Consider the following 20,527-nt stretch of genomic DNA (forward strand, 5'->3'; position numbering starts at 1 on the left):
GTCATACACACGGTATATTAAGCAGCTTCAACAAAAGCACATGCGCCTCAGCGTGACAAAGGCAGACTGACCTGTGGAAGACAAAAACAGGGAGTTAGAAATGCTCGAACGAGGGGGAAGCGCTGAAAAGATGAATGCAATAGAGGAGAATGACAGCGGCAATATGTCTGTGCAGGGTCAGGCTCCCATTCATCTTCATAAGCGAGAGAGGTAGAGATGGGGAAACACAGAGTGAAGATGTGCAAGATTGGAGGAGAGAAAGAATCGCTCTATCAGATTTGTATGCCTGAACACAGACTCCATCATTTAAAACAAAAGCTCGGACCAACTGGGCTTGCATCAACTTCAGACAGGATCCCAGCAGCCAGACCATAATTCAATCAGTCTGGTTAATATACGTAGAGCTGACGTTTTCAGACTCCATTCAGACTTTATTAACTGTCCTCAAACTATGAGTTTCAACCTGCCACTGACTGCATGACTCTGTTAACCTGGACAGATATTCTACTTGAAGTTACTCAAGAATCTCAACTGTCCCTTTTCCTTTGAGGAATCATCGCTATGACACCTGACACTTTTTGGTCTGTATCAATATTGTTGATGCGTCCCGGCAAAAAAAAAGGGGGGGTTAACACCCCTCATTCAAAACATTTATCCAGTGTTGGCTACAGTAAAAAAAACATGGCATCCTCCTTAGAGAGGACCCGCTCCTGATATAAATATAAAGTATATAAATATGAAGGCCCCATTCTATGGTAAAGAAAACAACAATTTGTACAATTTAGGTTTTTACACACTAGTGAACAAATCTATAGGATTATTTTATATTTAATTTCTTCCAATAGATCCCTTTCACCTAAATCTTACACTCTGGACCTTTAATGTTGGACCCATCGTCACCCACAGTCCTTTGCCTTTCTGCATCACATGTTTACAGGGCAGCTGCTTTTGAGTCTGTCAGCTAACAGTGTGATCATTTGGATGGTGACAGTGGTATTTCCAAACATTGGTGTGGACGTCACCAGCCTCATTTCTCACCATGGACAAGGGAGATAAACAAGCTGGGGAGGAACAGATGAAAGAGAAGATGGATGGAAAGAGCAGGAGGTGCATGGCTCAGCAGAGAGAGAAGGGTGGACGTTCTGGGCGCAGTGGTGAATGATAATAAATACATGGGAGCTTTATGGGTGTGTGTATGCCTCAGCGGATGTGTGTGTGTGTGTGTGTGTGTGTGCCGCATCTTCTTCCCCAGCCTTGTCGACAGTATGATGGCAGCTTCATCAGCACTGTTTAGCTGAGTCAGATTCTGATCTCTCTCTCTCTCACACAAGCACAAGCACAAGCACACTATCACAATGTTATCTACAGCAAAGAGGCAGCCATTCAGACTACGGTGTACGGAAACCTCTTAATTAACAAATACATATTTGATGTGTCTACCATGCTGCTCTCCACTTGAACAGTTACTATTTGTTGCCTTGGGGGCCTGATGCAGAGCTACCTGCTGAATATGAGATTGACTCGTTAATAAATACTGAATATATGCAATTAAGTGACCAATCAGGGCGAGGGAAGTCAAAAGCAAAATGATAAAACTGACGCCAAATAATCAACTGCCTCTATTCCAGTGCTGCCTTGCACAGACCCACATGTTAAAACACACGCTCACAAATGCACACTCACGTACTCATCAACACGCACACATCCAACCCACTACAGTGCAATACATGCAGATGCATAACACACATTCACTCGTGGTCAACACACTGATATGCAGCTCACAGCAACCTTCCATATGCAGGCATTCAGTCGAGGGAGCCGTATACTCAAACTGACCATGTGGCCGAGTTAATGTTTGAAGTTTGCTGTTAGGACACATGATGCTGCTGGGAGACGTTGGTCGTCAAAGAGAGGCAGGGGGCTAAGATATGAATGTTTCTGTTAGACACTGGAAATAGCAATCAAAGATTTCATTATACATTGTTTACAAATTCCTGCTTTTGTATCATCTAAACAATGTTTTCTTTAACAGAGATCTATTTTTGTGCCACTAACACTATCTACACATAAGCCCTGGTTGCAATGTATCATACACTGTATATAAAGATGGGCGACATGACGGCTGTTAAAAGTAAAGCCAAATAATCTTGATCATCCACTAGGGGCTTGCTGCAGAATAGTACATAGAAATGAACCCTTCTCCTCCGTGTTAGTGGATGGGACTTGGGACAAACTAAATAGTCCAAACCCAAGATATATAATTTTTTTTTTTACGAAAGATGATATTTGACGGCTGATATTGACTCATGATTGGTGGTTTATTAGCAGGACTTTAAATCGCCGCTTCATCCTTCAATCATATCTCCACATGATTTCATTGGTGCAAGATGGCAGCGTATGTATCCAGGATATTGTCCATCTTTATATACAGTATATGGGCTTTATACACCTTACAATTACTCTATTTCAGCTTTTTCATGGCCACACCACCATACACCAGTATTAATCAACATAAACCTTTGTTTAAGGTTCAATGGTGTTAGACTGTAAGACAACAAAATGCTATGATGCTTTGGAAGTTTTTGTTCAAACATCAGAAAACTGGACATGACATTTTAAATAATAAAGTAAAAACATAGTTCACACTAGTATTGGAAGGTTTTCATGGAGAGCTAAATGTAAATGTATACCCGTAACATGTTCTTTTTTTTAAGTGCTAAATTTAAATCCTTCTCAAAAGTCCTTTGTCAATAATTTATTTAAAACATACAAATATCACAGTGTGGCAGGTACAGGGAGCAAAGATACTTCATGTTCCTGTTCTGGTCTGTGCTGAACATGAAGATTTTACTAGAGAATGTTTTTCACACAGATTCTCAGTCTGTTCCACAAAGCAGATTCATCCTGGTCATTGTTAGAGTTTCTTTTAGACACTTCTGTCTCGATCCACCTCGCCAGTCAGTCGGGTCTTCATCACTGCTAATGCTGACGGTGTGGGAGCAGGAATGAGGAGAATATTCTACAGAATTTGGATCTGGACGCACCTACTTTACACTCCTGACCAACCTGCAGCTTTCAGACTTTCCGACCAGCACTTCTTTTGGAGTATACAGTACATTCACCTTTGTCATGCACTCTGCGCATTCACCTTAAACACATGCACGTGCACGCCTGCATGCACAGTTTCGGTCAGTTTCTCTCTCGCTCTCTTTGCGATCACACAAAAACTGATAACTAAAATGCAATGGAAGTGTAAAAACAAATGGTGCCGTTTGAAGATTAATCAATGTAAAGCTGTCATGTGTGTCTGGTTTAGAAGTTTATAATGTCGGTAAACTAACATAAGTCATGAATGACCTGAAGTCAAAGCTGAGTTAAATGAAAATTGAAATAATATTAGAAATGTGAAATAAAATTATGAGTAAGGTGAAGAAAAAAGAAGGTATAACCTGATAATAGGAAAGTATGGCCATGGTTTCCATTAATCCTGAGCTAGCCGCTCCACACTGACTGGAGCATCGACATGTTGATTTGAGACAATACAAATACATTTTATTTTCTAATCTCTACCCTATAGTCAGTTGATTGGATGTTGCTGTTGAGTTTGACCTTGCAATATTCAACGTATACGACGTTTGCTCATGTGACAAAAGCCGCACAATTTCACATGTACTTGAGGGTAAAAATAAACATTTCCCTGAACTTGTCATAACTATATTCACTCAGTTTTTCATCCCCTGCGACTTCTTTAGTTTGACATTTGCAAATTTAAACATAGCTCTAATTATTTAGAAGTAAACCCAGCAAGTGCTGTACTCACTGGGTGTGGTCTACATTTATAATGCCATTTAGGTTATAGTTACTCTGGATGGCTCCATTGAAAGTGTTCTTTGTAGGCCATATTGTTCCCTTGAGGCATCTCTCTTTTGCAAAAAGCCAGAAAACATCAGTTTCTTGTGGGTCAGCAAGACGAGGAGAATCCTGCTCTCCCGTCTTCCTCCTAAACTTGGTATCTGGCCAACTGAGACATTATTACACGACTTTTGCGGTGTTGAACAATGGCAGCGAAGCCCCCTTCAACCTTTAATCTGAATTCTGTGAAGCTGGTATCAATAACCCTGGGACAAAAATGAGTTACAATATCTGAATACGCCGTGGCCTTTCACATGTAAATTAAACTCTGCCCCCCTAGCCGAAACAAATTACAGCCAACTGCTGGTGGCTGGACATGAATGGGCTTCCTAATGTAGTCTGCATCTACAGTGGGCCGGGGAGCAGCTGGAGCAGACAAACTGAGACGGGGGAGAATTTATGTGACAGTGCAGAGTGTGACAGTTTGTTTTTTTTCATATTGAGACTGCCACGCAGCCGTACTGTGACGAATGGGGCTTGGCTCCCACAGCATCTGTCTCTGAGGACTCACTGAGGGGTAATTAGAGCTATGGGATGATAAGGGATATTCACCAGGCCCACTGACTATTAATGGTGGCAAAGGGGACGGCGCCTTTACACAGACTTCTGACATCTCACAATTCTGTTACAGGAGGGGGTGGGGTAGGATGGGGCGCTTGATGAAGCGTTTGATTTTTGTGTAAATTAAAATCGGCCCTCAGGGAGAGAGTTGTGGTTTGTGTGACCAGTTTAAGAGCTGGGGAGAGTTTCAATGGCTAAGATGCTGAGTGGACAATCTGCATGATACTAAATGCTTTTGGACTAAATCCCGTTCCCAAAGCTGAGAACAATAAAAACTAAGCTGGAGGGAACTTATGGCGTATTACAATTTAGGTTTGTATTTACACAGCTTTAGTTGACATTCATTCATTGGCTGCTAAGATCTCTTAACTCAGCCATCTTTCTCGAAACAGATTCAAGTGTATAACAAACATAAGTGATCAGAAACAGGTTGTAAACAAACTTCCTGTTCAGACACTCAAACAAAGGCTGTTGGAAGAATCAGGACCTAAACTGTCTGTTAAAAACATAATTGTTTACAATTATACATTTATGGTTTCGTCATTAGCTTTACGGGTAAAATCTTTTAAATGAAAGTTTAAGGTTCACCAGTGGCACTGCATGCGGCTGTGTTTATTAATCCAAGCATACAGCCAACTTCCAACTGGTTCCCCCCCGACTTATGGTAAATGCTTTAGTTGTGAGTTGTAAACACAGTTTTGCTTTTAAGCGGCAGTACAAGCACTGTTATTTATGGCTTTACTTCTGTTTTAAAGAAAGGGTTGGGAATCCCTGAAAAACTAGCAAGGGCAGGCGACACATTTGAAACTCTGTAATCGATTCATCCCACCTCCTCCCATCGGCCCTGTTGTCGAAGCTAGGCCCCTAAAATATGTGAATGTGCACTGCCTGGCAACTGCTAGAAGACGCCTTTTACCTTGACTAGTTAACTTCTGGTTATCGTCTTAGCTTTAGTGATGTATGCCTCTCTGATGTTTGAACAACTTTGTCCTGCAAGGTCCTGATCAGTATGTGAAGATAATTTCAACAACTGAGATAAAGTGTTTTAAGATACAACCCGCTAACCCCATCCTAAAGATGTTTAGATTATCAGGCTACTCCGTTAGCTTGTTTACAAACTGTCTGATCAATTTGACCTTTCATGTTTGTTGGCTTTTTGTACCTAGTTTTTTGCAATTTGCTGCCTTCTAAGATTAAAATAATGTGTTCTGTTAGACTTGTTAAAATGAAAACCTCATAAAGCCCTGTTAGATGGCAGCACTGGGGCAGTGCATGATAAGGTTGAGAGGGATGAGGAGTCAGTGTCAGTCTCTAGTAAACGCTAGTTAGAGAAGCAGACACCCTGGTGTCGGATCTGGATTATGCTGCTGTTGTTTTCCACTGCTGTGTTGGCTCAGGGCCAGTAAGGGGGATCTAGCTCTTCAGGACAATCTATCACTGCACCACTTTCCCCCCCTCTGTCTCTGGACACATGCAAAGTGTGCAGCTCTGCTCTCACCCAGCGATCGCCATATTTCCTTCCGAAAATGACACGGGATCACCTTACTCCATCTACGACCTTCCCGCTGACTTCCATGGGCGTCTACTATACTGGCTCTGCAGTTATAACAGGATTATGTTTAAATTCCTGACTAATAATGAACTTATAATATCATCTTTCATCCATTCACCCAAATGGGAAAAGAAAATTCAGAACAAAAGAACACAATTGCCCAATGCACACAGCATCATGAGCATCACTGAGGGAAAGACGGTCCTCCATATTGTTGTGTGTGGCCAGTGGTGGTTTACACACTTATCCACTTGCCTTCTGTGTGTTCTATTAATTTAGTGTTCAACCCATCTTTTTAAAGTCATGTGTTCTTTTCCTCTTTGAAATATTTTACAAGAGATTAACCCAATGATGCAGTATGGAGATCGGGAGAGTAGGTTGAGGAATATAACATAGGCGCAAAGGGGGAGCTAGGATCTGAGGGGATATCATCAGGGGCTCGAGTCGTCTGGAAAAGGTTTCCCAGCAGCTTTATTGCAACTTAGATGATCTCCCCTCCATAGAGCAACACTGGATTCAAGATCATCTGTTAGATAGAGGTGCAATAAAACCTTTGGCAAACGTATCCCCGACTGTTTCAACTGATAACACCAGAGGAAACACAGGCACAGAACAAGACAAACACGGCAAATACACAAAACGGCCACAATACACAACACTGCACACTTCAAAAGGGTCGGGAAAAGACGAGGCACCACGACAACATGTACGGCACTCCACTGGAAACCCACACAAACACAGACTGAAGCACAGACACAACACAGACGAACACTCAAATCATACTTTGTGGTGAAGCCATGCAAGGACGGAGAGAGAGCATGCACAAACACACCCATAATATAGAGGTCCCACCCCGACCAACCCAACACACACACTTCTCACACAGTTTCACTTTCAATCACTTTCTCAAACACTCACACACCTTGATTTTGTCCTGAACACGAACACAGTGATACACGTGACACGAGCATATTCTATGAATCTGAAGAACCCACAGGAAAAATACTTGTACAACTACTATTAGTATTGTTTATTATTACTACTATGAACCTGTGTTGCAAGAAATACTTGGTGAAGCAGGAAAAACGCAGACGTACTTGAAACTTGAAACTCGAGTCTATGGAAATTACGTCAAAGCTATATTTTGCCCGTGGACTCTTGCGTGTAATATGCTGCTTGTCAACATTATGTTCAGAGAAAATCACAGACACCGATATAGATGTGAATATAGATACAGATACACACTCATGTCATATAGAAATGTGTGGTACGCAAAACAAAACATAATCCACCAAATGAAGAAATTAAAATCAGCAAGTTAGTACGATACATCGAGCAGGGACAGGAACAAAGAAAAAGCTCCAGCCTGATCCCACGACACCTGACTGAGTCAGCTCACAGCACAACAGCAACACTAGAAAGTCAAAGGAACCAGAACTACGATACCATAAGCCACACACAACGAAAACAAGAGAGATAAAGATAAAAACAACAACAGCAGAGCAACAACAGTAACACAAACTGTAAGTGACAGGTACAGGATGGTCATAAATACAGAAGATATATATATATATACATATAGATATATAGAAATAGGAAAAGCCAGATATACGTGTTGCAGATATTTACTTCATCATCAAAGTGCCATACTCCTTGGCCATCCGGCATCTCAGAGCTCACACTACTGTCCTGATCGATTAGCCAGCGATGCACGGCGTGGGCCTAAAAGGACATACGACATAAAGACAGAGCCCGGTTAATCGCAACTGTGTGAGACAGAGGGATGGAGAGACAGCACAGAGAGAGAGAGAGGGTGAGGAGCGGTGGGGCAGGAAAGAAAGAGGACAAACAGAAAACAATGGCAAGGAAATGAGAAGGTTCAAAGAGGAACAGGGTACACATTATTTTAGCGAAATAGGTAGAAAACAAGGTGGGAGAGGGAAGGAGAGGAGGAAGAGGAGCCATCCCACCCCACCCTGTCCCGTCCCACCCTGCTTTAACAACCCCTCCCTCCCTCCCTCCTTCCCACCCTCCCCGGGAAGTAAACTCTCTCTCTCTGCAGGAAACGGGTCGGGTTAGGATGAGTGGCATGAGTGTGGGAGCAATGGTGGGGCATGAAACACACGAGAGCATCACGCATACAGTGGTGGTCGCCGGGCGGCGCCACACTGATGGTGATGGAGGAAGATCTGTTGGAGGTGTGGATGGTTTGTGGCTCACGGATGAATCAGCCGTGTCTCTGTGGAGAGCCGCGACCTAGTGGATGGAGTCCTTCATGTCGCGTCGGTGCGAGTGGCATCCGGACACACGGTGTAGTGTACTTACCCACAACTGAAATGTGCAACCACATGTGTGCAGATCAAAACACACGACATAATCACATCTTTAAGTCAGTAACACAGACAGAAGAAAAACATACAGCGAGGCCACATCTGACCTCTGACAGGGAGACACCGAGAACCAATGTATGTGCTTCTGTATTCAGAAGAGTTTCATTGCAAAAAAACGTAGCAATTTTCCTCATAACATATACAGTGTACAGATGGACAGTGATGAATATACAAAAGGCACAAAAGGCAGCAGGACTTGTTGGAACAATGAAAAAAAGACAACAATAGTCTGTGAGAGCCAGAAAATGACCAGAGTACACGTATTTTTGCCCAGATCAGCGAATCACAGACAACACAACACAAAGATTTCACCCTGCAGACAGATACACAGACAGACAGACAGACAGACAGGCAGATCAAGTCTGCTTCGACTCCCTCAGCTGAGATTCAGATAAAATATATACACAGCAGCCAACTCTGGCCCCAGTCACCCTGAACACACACGAGGGTGCCTACACACACAACCATCTGTTACTCTTTGACTGTTGTTGTGTCAGCACCAAAAAAACGACTAAACACAGCTTCTTTCGTGTCACTCGCTGCCCCGCTGCGGCAGAAATACGTGTCAGATTTTGCACAGGGGTAAAAAAAAAAAAATATGACAGCATCACAGGATTAATTACCCTGTCATGGCCACGACTGCACTATTTACTATTACTTTACGCCATAAATTTCCGCTCTCGTGTTATATTTTTAAGATGCAGCGATGCGGGCTGTCAAACGTTCACACTGCAGAACAACATTTATTTCACACTGAAGGACCATTTAGCACAAGAGGGAAGGAGGGAAAGAGAAAACTGCAGATCGGCTTCTTTTACACAGAACATCAGTAGAGAGTGTGAGGATATTACCAAGCTTCTGCGTACCCAACCTTAGGGTCAGCTGATGAATAACGACATACAGTCCAACCACATATATTGGCTCCTTTAAACTTCATTCTAATGTTAACCAACTAAAAGTGTTAATTTCACACGTAATCCTAAAGCCTAACCTGGAAAATGATTTCAACGAGGTGAGGAACAGATCATAAGATTTTCCAAATTTTTCAACCAATCTGATCCCCAAAAGGACAGAGACACAGGACCACAAAGAGGGAGAAGGGGCTTGTGGGTCCGGAGGTGTGTGTCGTCAAAGACAAATTTATTCGATGGTGAACACATTGCAGGGAAGTGGAGGACAACACATAGAAAGAGAAGGAGTCACCTCAAGGGTACAGTGAATCTGTTGGTGACAGCAGAGGCCGAAGCCTCTGTTAGGACGCCCGAAAATAGATAACGCAAGCAGAAGGGGCGGACTAAATGTAGAACCTGAAGGCACTGTTTCGCATTTGATCCTTTTTTAAACTTTCTAAGCATAAATTTGCACTTTGCACGACCTTTATCTGTGAGAGGTATTTGTAGTAATACTGTCTGTGCATTTGGCTGTGTGTGAGGAGTGTGTGTGTGTGTGAGGAGTGTGTGTGTGAGGAGTGTGTGTGTGTGTGTGTGTGTGTGTGTGTGTGTGTGTGAGTGTGTGTGTGTGTGTGTGTGTGCGCCTGATGCACAGCAGCGTCAATCCCAAAAGAGTTTGTGGTGAGTTACAGAGCGTGTCAGCTTAAAAGAATAATTGGATTAAGTAGCAGACGGCTAGTGATGACAGGGAGAGAGGGATGAAGAGTTGGTGGAGGAGGAGGAGGAGGGTGGAAGGGGTAACAGGCCATGTTGTGTGGAGCCTGTTGGAGGCTCTGGGCAGTGAACAGACAAGCTAACAGAACTCAAACGGTTACGCTGTAGATTAGAGGGATAAGAGGATAACACTCGCCCTCTCTGGACAACTAACCGGCAGACTTTTGGCATCTGAGGGCACACTCTTTGTCAAACTCCAAGACAAGCACAGGACCACCAGCATGAGTCATGTACAGCAGAAAATAAAAAAGGCCACCTCATTTTGTCCCTGCTTGCTTTATGGGCTTTTAAACCTTCCCGATGGCCTCCGGAGTATAGGGCCACTTTGGAGGCCGTTATCTCGCCACATTTCAGTCAAGGAATGTGAAAGTAGGGGGACTGGGAGAGAGAAAGGAATGGTCAAGGAGTAACCCACTGAGAAAGTGGCACTGGTGAAACATCACATTACAATTTCATGACGCTTTATTTGTAACAAGCATCATTTGTTCTATGTACGATGACTTCAAGGAGACCAGAGAAATTGATCAAAGTAAGAAAGTTACAATCAGAAAAGTACTGGAACTCAATAAAGTGCTTTTACTGGATGAAACCATACAAAATGTTATCACACTAGAATGGAACATATATCTCCACCAAGGCCCAACACAACCTTTTGGATCTGCACCAAACTGCAAACACTCAAATATTAGATCCATTAATTATTATCCGTGAAATATGAATGAACCCCTAGATGCAGATCTGCACCAAAAGTCAATGGGTCGATCCTCACTTCTCCACCTCCACGACAATTCCATGGATATCATATCTGTTCAGTTGTTTATGTGTAAGGCTGTTTATAAACAAACACATTCTTTTTCTTTTCCTTGATCAGTCACGACACAGACAGTGTGTTACATCTACAACAGGTTTTTAGATTTGTATTCAAAGCCGGCTCATCACTGATGGTTACAGTCAACACAATAATCACCGCTTGAAAAAACAATACAACATCATAAAAACACGTGTCCGCACTAATAAGCCGTCCCTCAGTTACCCATTAAGAGACAAGTGTTTATTTACTACACAATGCGTACAGGTGCTTGTTATTGTTATATATTTCTGAGTCCAACTTAACGTTTGTAACAAATTTGGAGAAACTATAAAAAAAGAATAGGACAGACAGTCAAACCATATTGGGTCGGGCTACTGATGGCTCAGAGGCAATAAACCCACCGTAAGAGGCATAACATGGTCCTCTACCAAGCAGATGTAAAACAAGTAATTTCATGTTTTAGTCACTTATATTTCAATAATGTTTTTAGCATGATCCTTAATTCCTGAACATTAAGGAAGTGAAATGAGAAACTGTTAAATGTTTTGTGAGAACAGAAAGAAACTGACAAATCCCAGTGGCCTGAGTTAATACTCAGAGGATATTTTCAATTTGATAGTTAATGCTTATTGATCATCCATTTAAAAATGGCCCATAGGTTGTCTGTGCTATTGACATTATGATTATCATTATTATTATTTGTGGAATACCAATATATAATTGGTTGTGTGACTGGGTTTCACTAAACTGAGAAGCGTTGTGCACAGAGCTTTCATTAGAGTAAGTGCTCCAGAGGGAGGGAGCGATGGACCTGCACTGTCTCCATAACTCACACTCGCTCTGTGAGAAACAATAAGGAACCGAGGAGCTGCGATACACAAAAGACTGCAGCATTAACAACCAGGCACCTTTCTCAATCAGTCCAGTTTATTTTGGTCCTGCAGTGCATCCACGTCTCCTTCCAGCTCCCTGTCCATAATCATCAAGTGCAGCACAAACATCAAGTAATGACGCTCTGATGTCATGACTCAAACTAGGCCAATGCCTGGCTATTCTTTGTGAAAGGCTGACACAGTATATAAACTAAATGGACCTCTACTAAATTATTCAACTCCTGAGAGAGAGGAAAAAAAATACACAGCAAGATAGAAACTTCACTAAGGTGCCGGGGCACAGAGAGACCGCTTCTTCAGATCTCACCCGATACATCTGGTCTGCAGTTACGATTCAACATGAACAGGGGACATTCACTGAATGTGAGAGGAATGGAAAAAAGAAGTTGCTACTCCTCAATTGAGAAGTAAAGAAAATTCTATAAGCCGTTCTCATATTGTTTGTTAAATGCAGTATTTATGTATTTTTGCAGTACTTATTAGCAGAATTCAATTTACAAATATTTAAAAGGTTGAGGAAGGTGGAATATTTTAAATCAACTGTCAGCAAAATCCTTTACCATCAAACTGTATCATTGATTCAATTTAAAAATCAACAATCAATTGTTCTTTTTAGTTGATTGAAAGGTTGTCTGGTGTATTGTGTAACAGTAAATCAAGTGTGTACTGTCTTGTGTGCGCTGTCTTGTCAATTATTTCATTGAATACTATTGTCATATTGACACTTGAACAATACACTTATGAATGCTGATAATGATGACAGAGAAATCCCATAACCCAACACAAGAAATTGGTTGGCAGGTTTTACATGAAAGCAGGTGTAACTAAGTGCACATATAGACAAGGAGAGTAAAGAGACAACAGAGCGGAGATGAGGAGATCACAGCCTGTATAATAATACACGGCTGCCAGCTCTGTGCCCAGGAGCAGCCAGCCTGAGCTCCGTCAGCAGAGTAGAGGTGGCACAGGTGGAGCCGCCAGCTGGGATGAAAGAGAAGGAAGGTGCATCCACCTCCACCTATCACCTCTACAGCCTCCGTTTGTCTGCCTCTATCTGTCCAACTCCCCATCTGGGTTCACAGTCACTCTGTGGGAGCACGTGCAGCCACGGCTCTCTATTCTTTACAAGGCCACTTTGCATTCTCCACTCATAAACTCTATGAAAACTCTGACATACATATTAAAAAGGCATGTGTATCACATCACAAAAAGGTTATAGTGACAAATCAACCCGACTTTAATTCTTCTCTGCACAATGAAAGGTTACAGCAAAATTCAGCTGATTGTTTTTTTGGTTTTCTGCCACGCAATGTTCACGTTTTGATTCACTCTTACTTCTCTCACAGTGTTTTACCCACATCAGGAAGCTGTATTCAGTCCAAAACCTCTTATAACACAAGGTACGCCTATTTCCCAGCTCAAAACAGCAGCAAGGCCCAGTTAACAACAAGCATGTGAACATAATGTAGCATCTTGCAGTTAAAGAGCCAGATATTTCCACTCAGGAGTTGGTAGAGACCATTTTTCAAGTGGACAAACACAATTGCACATGCATAACTCGATTATAATGATAAACTTGATTCAGATCTGTTGGGATGTTAAGCACACTTGCTATCACATTCATCATAAAAGCTTTAAATTGTTAAAATATTGTGTCTGCAAAATCCAGTTATGGTTTACATTTATTTTGTATATTAAGGGTCTTCTGTGATTTAGACCTCTTCATTAAAAATGTTCAGTTTTCCAGCCATGAAATGTAGTAAAAACATGCACCATGATTTTAGACCATTAGACTACACCATCTCTCTTTAAGTTCCTAAGTTTCATTTGTGATAAGAGAAAGAACAGGGAAAAGACTAATGCACACAAAGTCAGACGAGTCAAATTAACTTCCGAACAAAAAAGACAAAGAGCTCATTAGAAAAGAGGAGAGCATGTCGACCCTCAGCAGGATATTTCCTTAACAAAACCACAAATTACAATCTCCTGTATTTCAAGAACAATAGATTACACAGGGGCCAATGGATTGAACTGTACTCAATACCTTCCCTTTTCCCCCTGTTCCCATACTGTGCTCAGTCTGTGGAGGTCAGAGGTCATTAAAGCAGAAAGATTAACTTCGCGGCGCACAGAGGACACCCCACTTTGATGTTCACTGCAGTGCAGACAAAGCACAACCTCTTCTGATCCTCCGCTCTGTTTGTAGCTTTCTTCGTTTTACTCAGAGGATGGTGAAGGTTTGTTGAGGAGCACGTTTCATCTCAAGAAGCTTTTCAGGGGCTGATTACGAGTTTCTACTGATAGAGGTGCACTTCATGTTTATATGGCTGCTGTAAGTAATCACAAGTCATTATCTGTTAGCCTAGATTTAAAAAAAAAAAGAGCAGTGGAGGAGATGAAACTGAGACAAACCAACAAAGGGATTTTTTTGGATAATTGAAACTAACAATGAAATTTTAGTGTTTACTGTAGTTGGAGCTCTGTGACGTTTAACGATAACACAACATGGAGCGAACAATGTTTTGAGAACCCCTGGGACTTACCCCTGGTAACGTTTGGAGTAAAGCTCTGTATAATAAAGACGAGATGAAAAGAAAGAGAAGGCATATAAATGAACAGCATAAGGGAGAGGGAAGCCAGTTGAAATTTCTTTATGTGTTTTATCAATGACATTTAGCTGTAGCCCCTGCCCCTCCCTCCTGTTTTTCTCCCTTTTCCATTGAAAGGCGTTGCTCTTCCACACCAGACTATTTTTATCCAACATTGCATTACCATAATAAAACACATGCATGAAAAAAAGATAAACTCAAAGAGACAGCACAGCCAAGAACCTGGATTTGAGAGGCTTATTTTCATCTTTCTTTCTTGTCTCCTATTCTTTTATGTTGCTCTTTTCTTTTCGCTCAGAGAAATGGAAAGAGACATGCCTTTTCTTTCAGCCCCTGCCTCATTATGGTGCTTTTCAGGTCTGCTCCTTTGTATGGGGCCAGCCCTGAGCTGTGCACGGGCATAACAGAGCAGCCGGTGGATTACCCACACTCACGTCAACACCCACGACAGAGCCACCAACCAGTCCAGCCATCGACCCTGCCAAGTGTAGCATGAACGTTACATGCTTTAATAAGTGTAGCCAAAGAGCCATGCCAGGACTAAACCAACAGGAACAGCTGCTGTGCTGCAAATATCAGCACACACAATACATCTAGGTCTTTAAACCAGGGCACCGCTATCATAGCACTGGACAAAATATGTTGCTGCCCACTGATAATCAGCATGCAGTGCGTAGTCTAGCCACAGAGCATCATGTCTCAAAACCGAACGCCAATAAGATTAGACGTTCAGAAGTGATAGAAGTAATTGTTTTGACATAGAAAAGCCTGAGGTCATCGTCTGCTTGGGAAACAAAAACGCAACATGTAGTGTCGCTGCTTAACATTAGACCTGAAAAATATAAGCCTTCAAACAATGCATGTCGGTACAAAAGGTCTGCATGTATTCAGAGGTATGAGAAATTATTCTGACAAACGCGGGACAAACACATCTGGTGGAGATTGTACAAATTTACATTTATCATTCTTTAAAATACAACGGTTAAAAAAGGGGGGGGGTTCAAGGTTTATAATTGACCCTCGAGCTAATTAAAGTCGCTGATTACCGCAGTATACAACATACAATATTTACAAAGTATACTGCCAAACTCTGGTTATATTAATAATTGTGATTATGTGTTAATTACTTTAGCCCCATTAAGTAATGGGTTCAACAGGCTGCAGCGGCGGGTTTCTAGCGTCCTGTATCACAGTACGTGATTGTAAGGTTTCATTTATTATTACATTATCACTAGTATTAATCTAGTAGGCATGAGTGTAATGTTCATGTGTGCACAACTGTATGCAATGTGTGGGTCTGTGCTCAGCAGTTGGCAGAACAGCGCTGCAGGTTCTGGTGGTCATCCATCAGAGCTGCATCCTCACGTTCTCCTGCTCCCTCCTGGGACAGAAAGACTGATGCCACCTCTCTCACTGCTTCATGTAGTGCCCATTAAAGACCTATATATGCTGTGGTAGGAAAATGGTCCTCCGATCTCACCTGTATGCAGTGGTTTAAATGCTCACACACAAGCATGTGCACACACACACATACACACGTCGGGGGAAAGTTTAATACTCGAGTTGGTTCAAATTTAGAAGTATAAAGTGTATTAGACCCTCTGAAGTAGTGTGATCCACGATCCAGTAGAAGGTGCCCACTGACAGCTTGACATAATATTTCCTCTTGACCAGCAAAGTAAGTCAGAGATGGTATTTTGCAACAAAATGGAGGACATTGGACGGGGTGGGGGAAATCCAAATATATTCTTCTTGTCAAATTAGCTACTGCATTTCAAACCCTTGTGTCAGATTTGTAAAGAGTATGCAGGGAGTAGCTTTTTTGGCTGTAATAACGTCACAAGCATATTGTAGTATACCTCTATTTTCCTATGATGTCAGGAAACTATTTAAATGAGACACCATAGACTAGTTACAACTTACCAAAATCAAAATTATCACACATTAGTGAATGTACATCAGGCAGATCATATCAAGTTATTACCATGGCGACAGTGGCTACAGAGGTCTTTCTGACTCTACACCCACATATTTGTTTTATTTTCACACGTAACCTCTTCAGCTGCAGCCAACACTGACGCATCACAACAATATTCATATAAATCAAAAAACATACCGTGATGCGTTTGAGCGTTGGAGTTAATTTACCTGAAGTGAACCCTAACCCAATTACCGTGGAATTTTTAAGAGGCAGACCCGTTCACACTGCAGTGCCATTATGTGGATGGGCAATAAAATAAATGGCTGCTGCACAGCTATTAAGAGAAAACGCCCTTGATCCTTTATTAGATTCACAGCAGATATATTGAAACTGAAGGGTAATATTCTCAGGAGGTGAAGACAGCAGCCAGTGAGCTGTGAGGGTGCGACGGGGAGGAGAGAGGCGGTCCAATCGCACATTAATTTCTTTAGGCAGAGAAAGGCCACGACACCTGCTCTGAGAAACGATGATGAGCGGAGGAAATTACATCTGAAGATCTTTAATGTACAAGCTTGGTGTGAAGTAATTAACGTTAGCACTGTGGTTGCCTTCTGATTTGTGAATTTGCATGATAATGAAGTATTTTCATTTAGCAATGTTGAACCTTCACAAATGCACTCAGCTACACTGGATTCAAAGTAAGCTGATGACTTACCTGAATAAATACAGAATCTGGATATGATTGTTATCAGAAAGTAATGAGGACAAAAGATGGCAGCAGACTATTAAGAAAACGCATATAAAGTGCTATTTATAGCAGGGGACAGGGAAGGCGTAAAATCTGCTGTCGCTGATGTTCAGATTGATTCCTTGATTCCTTCCCTCCTTCCCTCCTGTTGTTGCTGACTCAGTCCCCAAGAGACTCCCCCATCCAGCCCTGGCTTGGTTTCAGTGAGGCTGAAGTACTGTTGCCCATGGTAAAGATTTGTGTGTGTGTTTGTGTGCCGGAGTATACACACGACATGGATATGCAAATGTAGTGTAGTGTGACGTGATTACTTTACAAAAAGCAGAGATACATGTTGTATCGGTATGTAACACTGTGCAGTATGAGAGAGGATGTAAATATGAAAACTGTGGACTGCTTCTAAATCTTTACTGTTCCACCTTCTATAGACCAGACAATAACACAATAACACAGCTGCAACGACATGTGCAATTAGTTTACATTTTAAAGGCCAGACATTTTAAAGCAGTTTGCTGCTGTAGCATTTAACACTGTTTTTTTATATGTTTTCTACTGGATCAACATCAAAATGAAGGACACACATTCCCCATTACCCATCTTTTCCACAGTATTGACACACACAGCACTGATACACCTTACACACGCACACACACACACACACACACACACACACACACACACACACACTAGGGCTGCTCAATTAATCGAAATATAATCGTGATTACGATTATTGGGTCATTATTGGGTAACCCTAACCCTAACCCTAACATTTAATAATGAGAGGAAATTTCAAGGTTCTCAGTTACAAAGTGTTTTTATGGAGAATGTTGCCATCGTTAAGGGTTTGAATAACAAGGCACCGATATCCTGCATGGTTTCACGGAGGAATAAGACACGCAGCCGTAATCGGTGTTTACCGGAACCGGAAGTGACTGGTACTTCCGGTTAGTCATTAAAAAAAATAAGGGCACATATTAATAATCGTTTGAATAATCGTGATTTAGTTTTTGTCCAAAATAATCGTGATTATGATTTTTTCCATAATCGAGCAGCCCTAACACACGCGCACACACACACGCACGCGCGCGCACACACACACACACACACACACACACACACACACACACACACACACACACACACACACACACACACACACACACACACACACACACACACACACACACACACACACACACACACACACACACACACACACACACACACACACACACACTTGGTGAAAAGCCATTACAAGCCTATACACCTCTTTAACTTGCCTGCAGTATTGACAAACACAGCACTGACACTCAATCTCACACACAAAGGTTTGCACAACTATTCTTATTAGGACTTTGCATTGACTTCCATTAATTGTGAACAGCCTAAAGTAAACCTTATCCCTAGTCTTAACCCTGACCTAAAACTATAGTCACTATTCACATATCACCACTAATATTAACCAGGTGCTCAGAAATTATTTTTAGGACCAGGCTTTGGTCCACATGAGGCCTGGTCCTAACATGATTAGTGTTTATGCTGGAAAAGGTCCTTAGGAGGCAACACACACACACACACAGTGTTGTTCAAAAGCCATTTTCTGCACGTACATGAAGAGGGCACATTGAGCTCCTTACTGCAGCTCTTCCCTTATTCTGTAGTCAGCACTAACGGCACGTGGCTTAAACCTATACCCATGTGCACTACAGGACGTCAGCTAAGATAAACACGTTCGTGAACACGTTCTATCTCTCTCACACACACACACACGAACACACACACACAACCGGGCCATGCCTTTACATACACCTCTGCATTAATTCCCCTCTGCACATGCCTGCACATATGACCTACACACACAACCACACATAGAGGGGTCTAAGTAAAGGGAGGTGTACTCTCTCATGCACAGTCATACAACGCAGCCAAGCTGAATGCATCTAAAAATAGCCCCCCACTCTGGCACCCCCACTGCCATCATTATTCCTTTCATCGTCCTTATCGGCAGCATGGGCTCATTCAGTTGGTGGACAGTCAAGCCGCTTTCATGGAGCTTTCCTCACCTCCCCATAGACATTGACACCCCCCCCCCCCTTTCAGTTCTTGTCCTCCATCTCTCCTCTCTGAAATTTCCATCTCGAATCCCCAGGTCCCTTCCTCCCCCCTTTTTTGCTCTCTGCTTAGCGGGAAGCACCGATGAGTGACACCCACTGCAGTATGTCGAGAGAGAGAGCGATGAAAGTGAGAGAGAGAGCGATGAAAGAGGACCCACTGATACAGAAGATGTAATGACATCAACCACAACTAACAGCAGATGAAACGAGATGAAAAGAGAGATGCAGAGATGAGATGGTGAAACAACGAAAGGAAGAAAAGAAGTAAGAGATGCTCCTCTTTAACACGCTGCAGTTGAAACCTGTAATAAGGTCTGCATCACTACAGTATGTCATGTCATGTAAATCCTGCTATTGGCAGCAACCTTAATCACAACACTTATTTCCATCATCGATTAAAGTGCTCATTGATTTCTTACTTCACGATTAATCTTTAAGTCAGAGATTATTCATACAATAGTGAAAATAGGGTCATTCGTTGTGACATTGGTTTGTTTTGGGTCCAGATCCAAGCATATTCTGATGATTTTCAGAAAGGACAAAGAAAAGCAGCATATTATCTGAGAAGCTGAGAAGCCAAAACGATGTCATCCATCCAACAAGAAGTGAAGTACATCTTCGACAGGTCGCAATTATATCTCCAGAGCCATTTTTCAGCCATGAACTCCAGAAAATGTCTGGGTCCGGACTTTCTTCGGACTTTGCCTTTTCAGTATGTTCACAACAACAGGAAAATGTCCGGAGCATTCAGGTGAGAGGTAGCTTCTAGGTAGAGTGAGCAGGAGGCAACACATCAACATCATCATTGGTTCTTATCAGCTAAACCTCTAATAATGTCGTAATCCAGGTCAACTATATGTGACACCTCTTCTTAATCCTGAGATATTAGTTTTTTCCAGTTTGGTGTCCATGGGGTGTTAGAAATCAACACACTCAGTCGCTGTGAATTCCTCAAGTTCTAAACATTTTACTCAGGGCTGGCAGGGAAAAAACTGGAGAATGTCGGGAACAAGTGACTTAGACATTTGTGTTCTCACATACAGCCACTCTGGAATATTTCAGGATCCCATCGATGGTTAGAACCAGTAAGCTTCTTGCTTTGAGGCAACAGGGCTAACCACAGTAGCAAAGTGCAGCACCGGAGCAGTAATGTCAGTTGACAAAGGCATTAACGGATGAATCCTTCCAGCTCTACACCTGAAAAAGAAGCACAACGGCTATCTTTACAAAGATCCTTAATCAGACTGATTTGGTAATTAAGTGAGATCTATAGTTTGTTAAACACAGGTTATAATGACAACATACTCTATACACACACCTACACAGAACCAAGAAAAATAGGATTTAGTGAC

The sequence above is a fragment of the Limanda limanda genome, chromosome 5 (assembly GCF_963576545.1).
Source record: "Limanda limanda chromosome 5, fLimLim1.1, whole genome shotgun sequence".
NCBI classification, from domain to species: domain Eukaryota; kingdom Metazoa; phylum Chordata; class Actinopteri; order Pleuronectiformes; family Pleuronectidae; genus Limanda; species Limanda limanda.